This window comes from Camelus bactrianus, chromosome 17 (assembly GCF_048773025.1).
Source record: "Camelus bactrianus isolate YW-2024 breed Bactrian camel chromosome 17, ASM4877302v1, whole genome shotgun sequence".
NCBI classification, from domain to species: domain Eukaryota; kingdom Metazoa; phylum Chordata; class Mammalia; order Artiodactyla; family Camelidae; genus Camelus; species Camelus bactrianus.
The window spans coordinates 20,114,296-20,128,876 of NC_133555.1; the positions used below are offsets into that span (position 1 = coordinate 20,114,296).

The window sequence follows — 14,581 nt, forward strand, 5'->3', positions numbered from 1 at the left end:
AATTGAACTGTCATATTTAGGTTGGCTTTCAGTCATTTCAGGAAGATTCTGAAGAGTTTTTTTGTTTGTACCCTCACCTATTTCTTTATTGACTTTGTGATTTATTTAAAGGACACTGGATTTCTTTGTACCATCCATCCTCGTATCTAGGACACTCTCCAAGTTACAGATAAATCCAGGAAGACTAAACTAGATACACTTCCTAAATTCCAAATGACTCTGCCTGATTGTCCTTACCTTTGCCTAAATATGAAACAAAAGCCATAAAGAATGTCATAATAGCACTGGTTCTAACTATGGAAAATTCTAATCCTTTAGTCTCTTCAGAGAAATAGAAGATAGAAAGGTTGAACGTGTCATTTAATCTTGAGAGCTCATATTCTAGAGCAGTGCTTCTCAAATTCTAATAAGCATACCAGTCACCTGGAGATCTCCTTGAAAAACAAATTGTGATTTAGTGGGTCAAGGTGGAGTCTGAAATTCTGCATTTCTAACAAACTCCCAGGTGGGGTGATGATAAAGCTTTTTTGATTCATGGACCAAACTTTGAAATGCAAGTATCTAAAATAGTTTAAAATACTGAGATGAAAGACCGTTATTTGAATTGAGCTACGTATTTGGAAAATATAAAGTTGTACATAATATAAGAAGGTTTATGTCAGAATTTAGAACATATTCAAAAGTGAGTTTTCAATGTATGAAAATTAGAGCAAATTATTTGCCAAATTATCCCTTTGAAAATGCATCTCTGGTGCTAATATAGACATTGGAAAGAGAATTTGATACTCCTGAAACTCACTACAAAGATGTTAATGGACCTCATAGCTGCCCAGTTTTGGAAGCATAACATTGTACTTATTTTGGAATGGAAATAACTCCTAATCATGTGAGTATTTCATAGAGAATCTCTACCAACTGATTGTTGTTGTTACTGTTTTTACAACATATCAGTTTCCCCTTTAAGCTGACTTTTTTCTTAGTTTTTCTGCTTGTTTAATTTTCTTTTTTCTCCATCTTTTTGAAATACAATTGACATATAACATTTGCATAGGTTTACGGTGTACAACATGTTGATTTGATACACTTATATATTGTAAAATGATTACTACCATAATGTTAGCCAACACCTCCATCACATCCCTCACATCATTGCCATTTTGTTTTCTGTGCTGAGAACATTTACAATCTACTCTCTTAGCAACTTTGAAGTTTATGATACAGTATTATTAACTATAATCACCATGCTGTACATTAGATCCCCAGAACTTAATCATCTTATAACTGGAAGTTCACATTTTTTTGACACTACTTGTTAAAATTCTGTAGACACTAGATTGGTTAAGGAAAAAAAAAGTCCAGAAAATTCATTTTGGCCGACGTTTACTGAATGACTCGTATGTGCCTGGAACTGTAAAGGACACTGAAGTTAGCTCTTAGGGCAAGTAAGACGGAGCCCTCTGCCAATCAGCAGATTAGCTAGTGGAAGAGAAAGGTAAGCACATCACTAATGGCAACTTGTTAGAACTACAATAAGAAGGTATTAGTCAGCTAGAGCTGCTCTAACAAAATACTACAGACAAATTTACTTTCTCAGTTCTGGAGGTTGAAGTCCAAGATTAAGGTGTTGGCAGGTCTGGTTTTTTGCTGAAGCCTCTCTCTCTGTATTGCAGATGGCCACCTTCTCACTGTGTCCTCATGTGGTCTTTTCCTCTGTGCTCATATCCCTGGTGTCTCTCTCTGCATCCAGATTTCCTCCTCTTTTAAGGACATCACTCTGATTGGATTAGGGTCTACCCTAACAGCTTCCTTTTAACTCACTCACCTCTTTAAAGGCCCTGTCTCCAAATACTGTCAGACTCTGAGGCCCTAGGAGGTTGGGGGCTTCCACATAGGAATTTGGAGGGATAAAATTTACTCCATAACAGGAAGGCAAAAATGTTTTTGGGGAGCAATGGGCAGAAAGCAATGAATTATTACTGGGGCCAAGGCAGTCAGATGATACTGCTTACATATAGCATTTGGGATAAGCCTCAAGAGAGGAATCAGATTTGGATTGCATAGGTTAAAAATTAGAGCAAAAGGCAGCATCAGAAGTCTGAAGCATTATTTGAGAAAATTGTTTGAAAAGTGAATCAGAAAACTTGGAAAAGCAGAAAAAAAAATCCCTAATAAAAGTCATCTTCTGCACAATCATTATTATTCTGTTGAATTTTCTTTCCATCTTTCTTATCTGTCTATTCTTACATACAATCACTGTTTAAGGATACATTAGTAACATATGTTTATTTTTCTTTGGATTTTATCTTAAGCATTCTACATATTATATGGCTTTTTTTTACATGATATTGTAAGCATTCTCCACATTTTAGTAGATCTATCAGAATTCATCCAATTATCCCCTTTTGTTGACGAGTCAGTAGCTTATAGTTTTATTAAAATTTTTTTAAGTTTTTGCAGCATTAGATCATTTCAGTGTTTTGGAAATTTCCCTGGCATACTGTCCCAGCAGTGCTACTGATGGGGCATATTTTAAGAGATGTCTCATATTTGTTAAATGATTGGATAAAATGAACATTTGTATAACCCCTGACATATATTGACAAATTACCTTCCTAAGAGATGACACCAATTTTTGTGTCACCAGCAGAGTGTGACGGCACCAGTGTTATACTCAAATGTCACTTCCACTGTGTCCTTCTCCAATGCCCTACAGTAGCCTATGGCTGCCCCAGAGTCTCCAGTCCATGTTGCCTTCTTTTGTTTTACTACCGCCAGGGGAGGAGGGCCAGGGGATTTTGTCTCTCAGGAGACATTTGGCAACATCTGGAGACATTTTTGCTTGTAAGGGGAGAGTGCTTGGCCATCACTGGGTAGGAGCTGGGGGAACAGTTGCCCCAGCCCCCCTACAAAAACCCTAATCTAGAGTGAGAGACAGTCATCAATATCATTTAAAAGCTTCTCAGAGAATTCAGATCATGTGCAGCCATGTTTGAGAACCATTGGAATTTTGGAGAAATGGTTCTCAGATGTCCATTAGCTGAAGAGGCCTATTAAACCCTCCTCAGGAGCATTTAAAAACATGGGTTCTTCTTCCCTAATGACCACCGTCCCAAATGACCTTTTCACCGGTAGATCTGAGGTGAAACAGTGGAATCTGTAGTTTCCAGGAGCTCTCCAGCTGAGTCCACTGAGCTGCTCAAGTTGGAACCGCAGGTGTGCAGAGTGATTAGGAGCTCGGGTGGGAGGGGATAGCCTGGTCTCCCAGACTGTGCATTTAGGACAGTCCCTACGTGATTTTTCCAGAGAGTTAGACTCAGTGCTGTCTGTTTTGTCCCCTTGGACACACCCTGTAGGTGTTTGAAGCCGGAGGGACTGCTGTCGCCTGTGTTTTCAGGACAGCAAGCCTGCGTCCTGGGTGGCACTGGAGGATGGAGACAAGCAGGAAGGAGACCACATGCTTGTTGTTCAAGGATCCTGTTCGTGGGCCCGAGGAGCTCTGCCATTAAGCAGTGAGCTTCCTGCCTCCTTCTCACTGTCTACGTTGGACATGACTGAAGTAGAAGCTTCTGGAAGCAGATGGAAGGTAAGTCCCAGCTGAGAAATGGTTTATTCTGATTTACTCCTATTACTCAGAACAGGATTCCAACAGAGGAGCTAATCCTTGGCATGCCCCCTGCCCCTGGCTCCCTCTCCCACGTGCTCTGTCCCTCATGTGGACTGGATTTAAAGATAGCTTTCAAATACGACTTTAGGTTTCCAGACTCCCTGCAGAGTTCTCAGCTGCACATTATCTGGCATGTGATCTGGGTCATCAGTGTGCTTGTGCTCCCTCAAAATATATAAGCAGAGGTGCCTTCCTCCCACCTTCAGAAGCGCTGGCGCTGGGTAGATTTCAGCAGAGGCTGTCTGCCGGCAGCCCAAGTGTCTCAGGTGAGGGGTGAAGAAATGGGCCTTTGATACATGTTCGCTGTGGTTTATTGATCCTATTAACATCATCTCTTAGGAAAATCGATGCTTCCGTCTTGGAGGGATTATGTAAATAAAGTGATAAAAAAAAAAAAAATAAACCAAGGCCGATTGTTTCCTGGTGGAAAAGTGAGAGATGAATTAAGAACATTTATGATCAGCAGCAGAGGGCTATTTTGGAGCCCGTGAGGATTTAGAAGCAATGAAAACGGGGGGCTGTGTTTGGTAACTCGGTGGTGCTGGCCACTCTGTGCTTGGAGGGCATCCTTGTCCCAAGTGCCTGGTCTCCTAGTTGTTAATGGTATTGATTGGATTTTCTGCTTTGATCTGATTGCAAACAACATTTTTCACTCCATTTCCCATCAGTTTTATCTTTTGAAGTAAAACTTTGTCTTAACTGACTTACCTAATTAATAAAAGGAGATACTACTAATCATAATAAGGATAGTAACAAGTACTGGGATCTCCTACACGTCTATTCATAAATATTTACCCAGCAATATTTTTTTGAGTACCTATTGTGCATCAGGTACTGCTCTAGGCCCTGGGATATGACGTGACCAAGACAGACAATTCGCTGCCCTCTCAGAACTTGCCTGTTCGGTTGGGGGCAGAAAATAAACAATGTAATATGATGTCAAATATTAATACAATGAAGAAGAAAACAGAGTAGCAGGGTAGCAAGTGAATGGGGTTCAGCTGATGTGGGAGATCAGGGAAAGTCGCTCTGAGATAGTATCTAAGCAGAGACCTGACTCAAGTGAAGGCAAGAGCCGCTTCTATGATGAAATACAGTCCCAGTAATGATCTCCTGTGGGAGGCTGCAAGTAGAGTGGAAAAGCCTCATCTTAGAAAGCAAGATTCTTGGGATTCTGATATTGGCTGCACTGCTGATTAGTTATGCGACTTTGGGGAGTTAAGTACTCTCTCTGTGTACTCTGATTTCTCCAAGTGCAGAAAGGAAATATTCTGGTGCACCTTATAGGATGGTTTTGAGACTTGCATGAGAGTCTAACATTTGAAATACAGTAGACTCGAACATAGGAGAGCCTTGGTGATCGTTAGTTCTCTTCTCCTACCACGCTAGGGATGCTGAGAGGTAGATGGAAAAATACTCACCTCAGCTCACGTCTTTAGAAGGACTGCTGTGCATTCATTCAGTCTGCCAGCGTGTGTTTGAGCCCCTGCTGGGCACTGTCAGGATTACCGCAGTGAAGGAGGCAGCCAGTATCTGATCCTAAGCATCTCCATAGTAGAACATGTTCTATGAGAGCTTTGTATTTTAGGATTGCACACCATGGAGCCAACTGTGTGGGTACAAATCTCAGGTCCTTCCACTTAGTAGCTTTATGAACTTGGCAAATAAGTTAAGTTCTCTGTACCTCCATTTCCTCATCTGTAAAATAGGATAATAATAAAAATAATACCTACCTCATAAGGTTGTCAGGATAATAAAATGAGTTACTGTTTGGAAAACATTTAGAAGAGGGTCTTGAACATGATAAGTGCTATAAGAGTGTTTCAAAATTAAAAATAAAAAAAAAAAATTCCAGGGGAATGACTCTGTTGTGTAGAAGGGGCAGGCTAATCGTCTGGCTTGGACCAGACACTGCTGGGCATGCTACATTTATCACTTCATTTAATCATCTCAACAGTTCATTTTATGAATGAGGAAGCGGAGACTCAGAAATGTTAAACATTTTGCCCCAAAGTAACATGCCTGCTTAATGAAGGAACTGGACAGGTAAACTAAGTTTGACTCTGGAACCGTCTCTTGACCCCTTTTCCTCTGGGAAGTGTTACTGAAGCTACAAAGATGAGCCCAGGAGGGTTCTTGCCCTGAGAGCGTTTAAAGTGGAGAGTGAGAGCTACTAAGTGGTGAAATGATGTGCCTTGGTTCTTGCAGCTCAGAATGAGTCCAAATCCAGGATTTCCAACTCTAAGTGCAGAGCGACCTTGCTGTGCCATCTGTAGAACTGAAAGCAGTAAACGTTGTTAAACGATTCTATGCACAAAAAGTACAAAATAATTCCTGATGTGTTAGAGTGACCAGAAAAGATGGTTCTTTCTGGGAAATACTAAGGAGATTCTCTAGGACTGGTAAAATGGAGAGACTATTTTTTAAGATAAACTTTTTATGTGGGCATAATTTTAGATTTACAGAAAAAGTTTTGAGGATAATACGTTGGTTCCTACATACCTTTCACTCATTTTCCCCTGAAATGGTCACATCTTACCTGACTAAAGTGCATTTATCAAAGCAAGACCTTAACTTTGCTACATTAATATTAACTAAACTACAGACCTGATTAGGATTTCACCAGTTTTCCCACTAATATCCTTTATCTGGGATCTACTTTAGGAAATCCCCTTTTAAACTTAAGACATTTTAACTGGTACCCCTATTTACAAGTCTTGCATTCTGACCAGTGGGTAAAAAGATACCGCATCTCATTGCATGGTTTCCTGCATCTGTTCAGAAAGGAGGAGTTGGAGGCCTCTGAGCTTTAAGTAGTACAGTTCTTACGCAGATTTATTTCCCACACTAAAGAAAAAAAGGATTAATCAATACCACAGGATAATCTCTAAATTTCTTTGCAACAGCAAGAGTCATAAATTCAGTGGGAAAAAAACTGCCTAGATTTCCTCTTTTTTGATTTGTTGATCTAATATTCCAAAGACAAAGGGAATTTGTCTAATTGTAATGTGTTAATTGACCCCTCCCAAGACCGATTTCACTTTTATTTGTAATGCACACCTCTTGGAATTATCCTCTTTGGTGTCTGTATGTGTGTTTCTCAAAGTGGGAGTTATTCTAAGGGGGATGAGTAATACTACAGTAAGCAAATGGAAGAGGTCTTTATGAGTTTCACATTTATTATTATTATATAATTTTGTCTGAAATGTTGGTTAAATTAAATGCATAATGTGACCCTGATATATTTGCATTCATGTGATAGCTTTTTAGTTTGTTTTTAATGGAGGTCTTACTGACCTTGGAGGAATTAGAAAGATTGCTTTCACATGGGTGGTTGGCCTGGGCGTAGTTCTCTAGTGTGTTAGGCAAAAATGTGTTGGTCTTCTTACCAACATGGTGCCGTTCCTCTTTAACCTCTTGTGTATTTGTGTCAACAAAATTAATTATGACCATTAGGGAAAAAAGTACAACACAAAGCAATTTTTATTCATGTCTAAGCTTCCTGGTGTTTTCCTTGCAGTAAGAAGCTCAGGGGAGAGGTTACCATTTGATAATTCATACAGACTTTGCCTGGCTCAGTAACTTTTTACTACACTCCTAGGTCTTCAAGTGCCGCTTCAGTAGGTATCCAGTCATTGTTTATCCCTACAGGTTAAACTGTTCTTGTCCAGTAGGGACTTCGATTCTTGTCTGCACTGTTAAAGATCATTCCCTCTTTTTCTAACTTGGAAGCAGCTATTTTGAGAAGGAAAAACCCAAGGTGTGGACACCAGTGAAATTGGAAATCATCACCCGAAACACCACTGCTTGATGGTTTCCCTTTCCTTTAGTGAATTCACTATTTGTCACAGTTTATGCTTGAGCCTGGCATTGTGGTCCCTGAGTGTGCAGTCTGAGAGTGTCCACATCTTTGAGGGTGGTTTCTCTTTATTAACCATCTAAACCTGTGACACCAGCCGAGTTACTTCTAAGTCTCCTACCTCTTCAGCTTTATTCCTGAATTCCCACACATCTAATGTCTTTTCTTTCTGTCTCTGCGTGTCAAGTTCTTGTGATCCTCCAAGAGCCTGTTCAGTTGGTTCCCTTAATTCCCTCCATTCACCTCTAGCACAGACAAGAAAAATTGTTTATGGTAGAGACATGCATTCTCAGTGGAAACTATATTATCCTCAAGGGAGCAAAAATTGGTTCACAGTTGGAGGGGGGTAAAAAAATCTTACTCTTTATATATAATATATAGATAAACATATAGTGCATGAACAGATAGTCATTATATTTGTCTATTAAAATTTTATGGGAAAGGCAATTAGAAAAAAATATCTATAAAGGATCTTAGGGGGTCAATAATGAAAAAACTCAAGGGACACTGATTATAGACGAGTCCTTGAATCTTCATTGTTTCCGGCACCAGGAGTCATCTCTAACAGCTGAGTCCTCTTAATGTCTTAAAGTAAATAAAAAAAGAGAGTAAGATAAAAGATAATGTCGGTCACACTGTTGTAATTGGGTGGTGCTCTGTCCCCCGATCCTCCCATCACCATGACAAAAAGAAATGTCTTTGATGTTATCTTGTTCAAGGGCTTTGTCTGTCCTTTTGTACTTTCTGATTTATGAAGCCATCAGTAAATTTGTCACTGTGTTTCAAGATCCCAAGTTACCAAAGTTTTTGTGTTTACATGCCTGGACCTATCAGACAAAATGGAAAAATAGGGACATTCTGGAAACAGATGTTTGGAGCAAGCAAAGGAACAACCAGAAATGATAGAAAACTCATCATGTAAATGTGAAGGCCACAAGGAGAAGTGGGAGAGACTAAGCCCCCTCTCCCTGGCCCAGTTCCCTAAAGGGTTGGAAGAAATGAAACATTCACTTTCTTAGCCATTCTTTCAGGTCTGTCCATGTGGCAGATCTAGTAGAAAGTTGCTGGTGTTAAGGATGGAAGTTCTAGGAAAGTTTTTCCTCTTACTAAAAGAAACGCTTGCACTTGGCTCTTTTCCTTTTATTCTGTCTTTGAGTGAAAGTATAATGTATGATGTCAGGATCTGGCAGCCACCTTGTAATTTAATTAAGAGGCAGCAAATTCAGAACAAAATTCCAGCACACTGTGGACGACAGAATGGAAAGAAAGGAAGAAACTGAGTTTTTTTTTTTTTTTATCATATCATTAAATAGCTAAACCACTGTCAGCAGCTTCCCTGATGTTCCATGGAATACTGCACATCTATCCTGCTTAAGCCACTCTTTTTTTTATTGACATATAGTCAGTTTACAATGCTATGTCAATTTCTGGGGTGCAGCATAATGTTTCAGTCATATATATACATACATATATTTGTTTTTATATTCTTTTTCATTATAGACTACTGTAAGATATTGAATATAGTTCCCTGTGTTATACAGAGGAAACTTGTTATCTGTTTTATATATAATAGTTAGTATCTGCCAATCTCAAGTTCCCAGTTTATCCCTTCCCACCCTCTTTCCCCGCCGGTAACCATAAGTTTGTTTTCTATGTCTGTGAGTCTGTGTCTGTTTTGTAAATGAGTTCATTTGTGTCTTTTTTTTTTTTAGATTCCACATGTGATTGATATATAGTATTTTTCTTTCTTTTTCTGGCTTACTTCACTTAGAATGACAATCTCCTGGTCCATCCACACTGCTACAAATAGCATTATTTTATTCTATTTTATGGCTGAGTAGTATTCCATTGTATAAATATACTACATTTCTTTATCCATTCATATGTCAGTGGACATTTAGGTTGTTTCCATGTCTTGGCTATTGTAAACAGTGCTGCTATGAACATTGGGGTGAATGTATCTTTTCAAATTAAAGAAACCAAGCTAATACAAAAGAAAATTATCAAATCACAAAAATAAAAACAGAAACAAAAAGAAAGGAGCAAAGAAGAAATACCAAATCAACTGGAAAACAAAGTTTAAAATGTCAATAAACACACATCTATTTGATAATTACCATAAATGTCAATGGACTAAATGCTCCAATCAAAAGACAAAGTGGCAGATTGGATAATAAAACAAGAGCCTACAAAATGCTGCCTACAAGAGGCCCACTTTAGGGTGAAGGACACACATAGATTGAAAGTGAAAGGATGGAAAAAGATATTCCATGCAAATGGAAATGACAAGAAAGCATGGTAACAATAGTCATATCAGACAAAACAGACTTTAAAACAAAGGCCATAAGGAAAGATATAAAAGGACACTGTACAATGATAAGTAGGTTAAGCCACTCTTAAATGGGTTTTCTGTTACTTGCAGCTAAATGCATTCCTAACTGATATAGAAGATAATGTCAGATGATGAGGAAGGAAAGAGACACAAACATTTTTTTCTGCCCTGCCCTCTAAATCTAACTGAATATTAATCCTCCAGGTTATTTCTATAACATCAAGCCTGTGCAACCTTAGCTCACTAATATTCCTTGACCAGGAATTATTCTGTGTCTTACATTTCAAAGTAGATTGGAAGCTCTGGAAAGTGGAAAGCCAAGGCTTTACAGGGAAGTTTCTGATCATCTCTTCCACTGATTAAATTAATTTAAATTAAATTAATGCGTCTGATTGTGTTCTGCATACTTGGAATTTGGGGGTCCTTAAGCCTCTGAGATAACCACCCTGCCACCCCTGTCCCATCCCACTAGGAAAGAGAAAAGAACTTTCTTCCCTCAGCACCCCTCCTCCACATTCTATGCTCACCTCTCTGTGAAACCAAACATCAGAGGGACAATTAAACACAGAATGGAAACAAACTTTTGCAATGTCATACAGTTTAATTCCTCCTAATAGCATTTTAACTCCTGGCCACTTCAGTAAGGTTTTGCCTTTGTATAATCAAAAGTTCCTTTGAAGGGTTGGTTTTTCTCTTCCTCTCTATGGAGGAGTGATATACTATCACAAATAGAAAAACTGCTAGTAGTTTTAAAAATTTTTTTTGTTCCTACTTGTATAAATAAATAATTCTTAATTATTGAGATTTAGCTGAGTTACAATTGTCTAATTCACATTAAAGTGCGTTTTTATGATTAACATAATTTATTTAATGGGCTCGGGGTGAGAATATTGTGAAGACTTTAGGGTCGTCTTTTTTGGTGCAAGTTATTTGGAAACAAAAGAAAATAAAATTCTGATATACCTAGAGATGATGTTTGAGAGCAAACTTCTGTTTTTATGTGTGTGTCTATATATATATATATATATATATAGACATATATATATATATATATGGATTTATACAGATAAAGAAATTTATACATACATGTTTATTATATATGTATAATAATTTCAATCTGATAACTACATTTTTACTTAATGTATATTGTTTACATTTTACATTTTTGCATTTCACTCAATATTCCTTGACAACATTTTTTTAATGGTGGCATACAATTTCATTATATAAAAACATAATTTATATTTAAAAAGCTCAGTTGTTACATAATTTTTCTCTTGTTTTCATCAATATAAATATCGCTATCAGGAATACTTTTGAAAATAAATCTTTGGGCATGTTTTAGGGTCATTTTAAATTAATTTGCTAGTGTTTCACAGCAAATTGAAATCTAGAATTAATTAGAATAAACTTACTTTATTCTCTACTCAACAATATCAGTAGACTGTTACGCTATCCAAGGTTATGTCACTCTTTACTGAAGCCATCAATCTAATTCTGGAATACCAGAATGTCAGTATATTTGTGTTTATTGAATTACTGAACTTTCAGACCCCTTCAGGTAAACCAGTCTTACTTCAGTAAATTTAATGATCATTTAGTACTTAAGCAACCAAGAGACTGTATTGCCCAATGATGAAGTGATTCTAAATTTCTAGTAAGATTTTCTGATTTGGTACGTTTAAATGATGGCAGCTTCATTTTTCCACGCAGTTTGATAATCAAGATTGTCGGCATACAAATAGATACATTTCTGCGTTAATGTTATTTTTATGTCTATTAGGCAGTAATGAGTTTTATATAATTGCTTTATAACTCATTTCATATTCATCAACTTATTAATGAGAGAGAGAAGGCTGGATTTGGCAGCAAAATAGTAATAACGTTACATGTAGCAGACCCAGAAAGGAAAAATTTTCGTTAAGTCAATTTTTTGTAAGTAATGCTGCTTCTTATTTTTAATTTAAGATCCAGAATCATATTTATATTCTAATCCTTCTTTACAAATAAAAATCCATTGTGATTGTGGAGAAATTGAAAATGCAGAAAAATATAAAGCAGAAAATAAAAATTAACCTTAATCTTACCTCCTAAGAACTGATAACATAGTGTATTTCCTTCAAATCATTTTTCTGTGCCTCCTGAAGACAAAAGTATGTATGCTATTTTTTTATTCAGTATTGTAACTACTGCCCTATTTTGTTAAAAATTCTTCAAAAACACCATCATAATACTTGTGTGACATAAACCTTTCCCAGTGATAAACATGCCATAATTTAACCAATTTTCTGGTGAGAGACATTTAGATATTTTTTTTTTTTAGTAGTACTTCTCTACCAAGAATAATTCTGACACAAATATCCTTGAACTTCTTTGTCAAAATACCAAACTACTAATTCCATAGAATAGATTTTTCTAAGTGAAATAGCTAAGTCAAAGAATATAAACTTTTGTAAGGTTTGGTAATATATTGTCAAAAGAAAATAATTCACACTCTCACTACCAGGATAAGAGAGTCCTGTCTCATCATACCCAAGTCAGCATTGGGTTTTTTTTTTTAATTTTGACTAATTTAATAAGCAAAACATTTTTATCAGCATTGCTAATAAATATATAAACATTTCCGTAGGTTTACTGATTATTTGTGTTTCTTCTGTGAAGTATCAATTCATGTCCTTCTGAGAATAAAAAGAATTGACTGTGGGGAGTGGGGAGGGGTACTAAAAAATGTTCACTTAAGGATCATTGAAATTAATTTTAGCATAAATTATACACATGCTCTACTGTGTAAACAACTTGAATACTATTCATTTCAGATGGATAAAAAACTTAAATATTTTAAAAAAAACAGTTCTGAGGGAGATTATGGATGATTTTTATTTTCAGTAAATCTTGAAAAGGCCTTAGTAGAAAAAACAAACAAACAAACAAGCAAAAACCTCAGAAACTATAAAGGAAAAAGTGGGAAAATTGGGCAACAGATTCAAAAGTGCATCACAAGTGGAAGTACATCCCTGATGGTGCAGAGCATGGTTACTGTTACAAGTTTTGCAGAATCAAAACACGAACCTTCTCTTGCTGCAGCTGACCGTGAACTTGTTCACTTAGCAGCTAGGCTGCATTAGCAGTGAGGGCTCTCCAGAACCTCCACTCCTGCTGAACTGCTTGCAGGCTGGGCTCCTTTATCTTGATTCTCTGTGTGTGTATGGCCTGTGTCTCCAAAGTCAGTATAGGTTTCAAGATGGCTGCTTTGGCCCCAGCCACGTCATACACATTCTAGAAGCAGGAAGGAAGGTGGGACAAACAAGAAGAGGATGAAGGGTGTTCTCTGGTTCCTTTTAAGGAAGATACCTCCTGACATTTCTCTATACATATTATTGAACAGAAGTTACATACCAGGCTGTACTCAGCTACAAGCTCATGTAGAATTTGTGGATCCTCTCACTTGGAAAGAATAGGGGGGATAGATATTGGGAGAACAACCAGTAGGTTTTGTTACCCTCTCTGTATATAATAAGCAGTGTTTTCGTTAGTATACATGCCATTGTATTTCATGATAGTTAGAACTAAGGTATTTTATGTTCCTCAAAATACAGTAATATTTTAGTTGACTCTACCTATGGCAAGCAGAATTACAAACAGTAGTGTTATGGTATCTGATATTTTAGAGTTAACAGAAAAGTAATTGAAAGTATCACGAACTTTGCTTCTTGCATCTCTTGTGCTTCTGGCATCAAGCAAAAGAAAATGCCTTTGGATGTTCCAAGTCCTAATTCTCTTCATTATAGCACAACAGGGCATCACAGCTTGTCCTGCAAACACACGCAGAGCCCTCAAGGGGGCCCTGCTACAAAGCTATGCACTCCCTTCCACCCCAGAAGGGTTCTTCCCGGCCCAGTTGTGTGAATTGAGGTAAGTAACTACAAATCTGTTGGGTTTTTTTTAATTGAGATATAGTCAGTTTAGAATGTTGTGTCAATATCTGGTGCACAGCATGATGTTTCAGTCATACATATACATACATATATTTGTTTTCATATTCTTTTTCACTATAGGTTACTACAAGATATACTCACCATTCATCAGTTCCCTGTGTTATACAGTAGAAACTTGTTGTTTATCAATTTTATATATAGTAGTTAGTATCTGCAAATCTCAAACTCCTAATTTATTCCTTTCTACCCACCCTTACCCCTGGTAGCCTTAAGTTTGTTTTCTATGTCTGAGTCTGTTTTATAAATAATTTCATCTGTGTCTTTTTACTAGATTCCACATATAAGTGATATCATATGATATTTTTCTTTCTCTTCCTGGCTTACTTCCCTTAGAATGACAATCTGCAGGTCCATCATGTTGCTCCAAATGCATTATTTTATTATTTTTTATGACTGAGTAGTAGTCCTTTGTATAAATATACCACACTTCCTTATCCAGTTATCTGTTGATGGACATTTAGGTTGTTTCCATGTCTTGGCTATTGCAAATAGTGCTGCATGCACCACAAATCTACTTTTTAATAATTTTTCTTGAAATGCTGGTGAAAAGTTCACAATTTCTCTCTAACTTCTTGTAAGATTCCTGGACCAAATTTGTCACAAGGCCCCAGGAACAGCTCATTTACTCATAAGTTCCTAGATTCCTAGACTGATTTGATGATTTGTTGGCTTTACTAAGGATCTTAATTTCTTCTCATTACTCACTATTCATCAAAACCAGCCATGCAAAC

General features: G+C 37.2%; 1 long non-coding RNA gene across 1 annotated transcript in view; it reads left to right on the forward strand.

The window, feature by feature from the left end:
- The window catches only part of LOC123615966 (uncharacterized), a 210,615-nt gene that overhangs the window by 32,299 nt on the left and 163,735 nt on the right, over positions 1-14,581 (forward strand). The window contains exon 3 of the long non-coding RNA XR_006723822.2: positions 3,354-3,583. This is a non-coding gene — a long non-coding RNA (uncharacterized LOC123615966). The remainder of the gene's footprint in view (positions 1-3,353; positions 3,584-14,581) is intronic.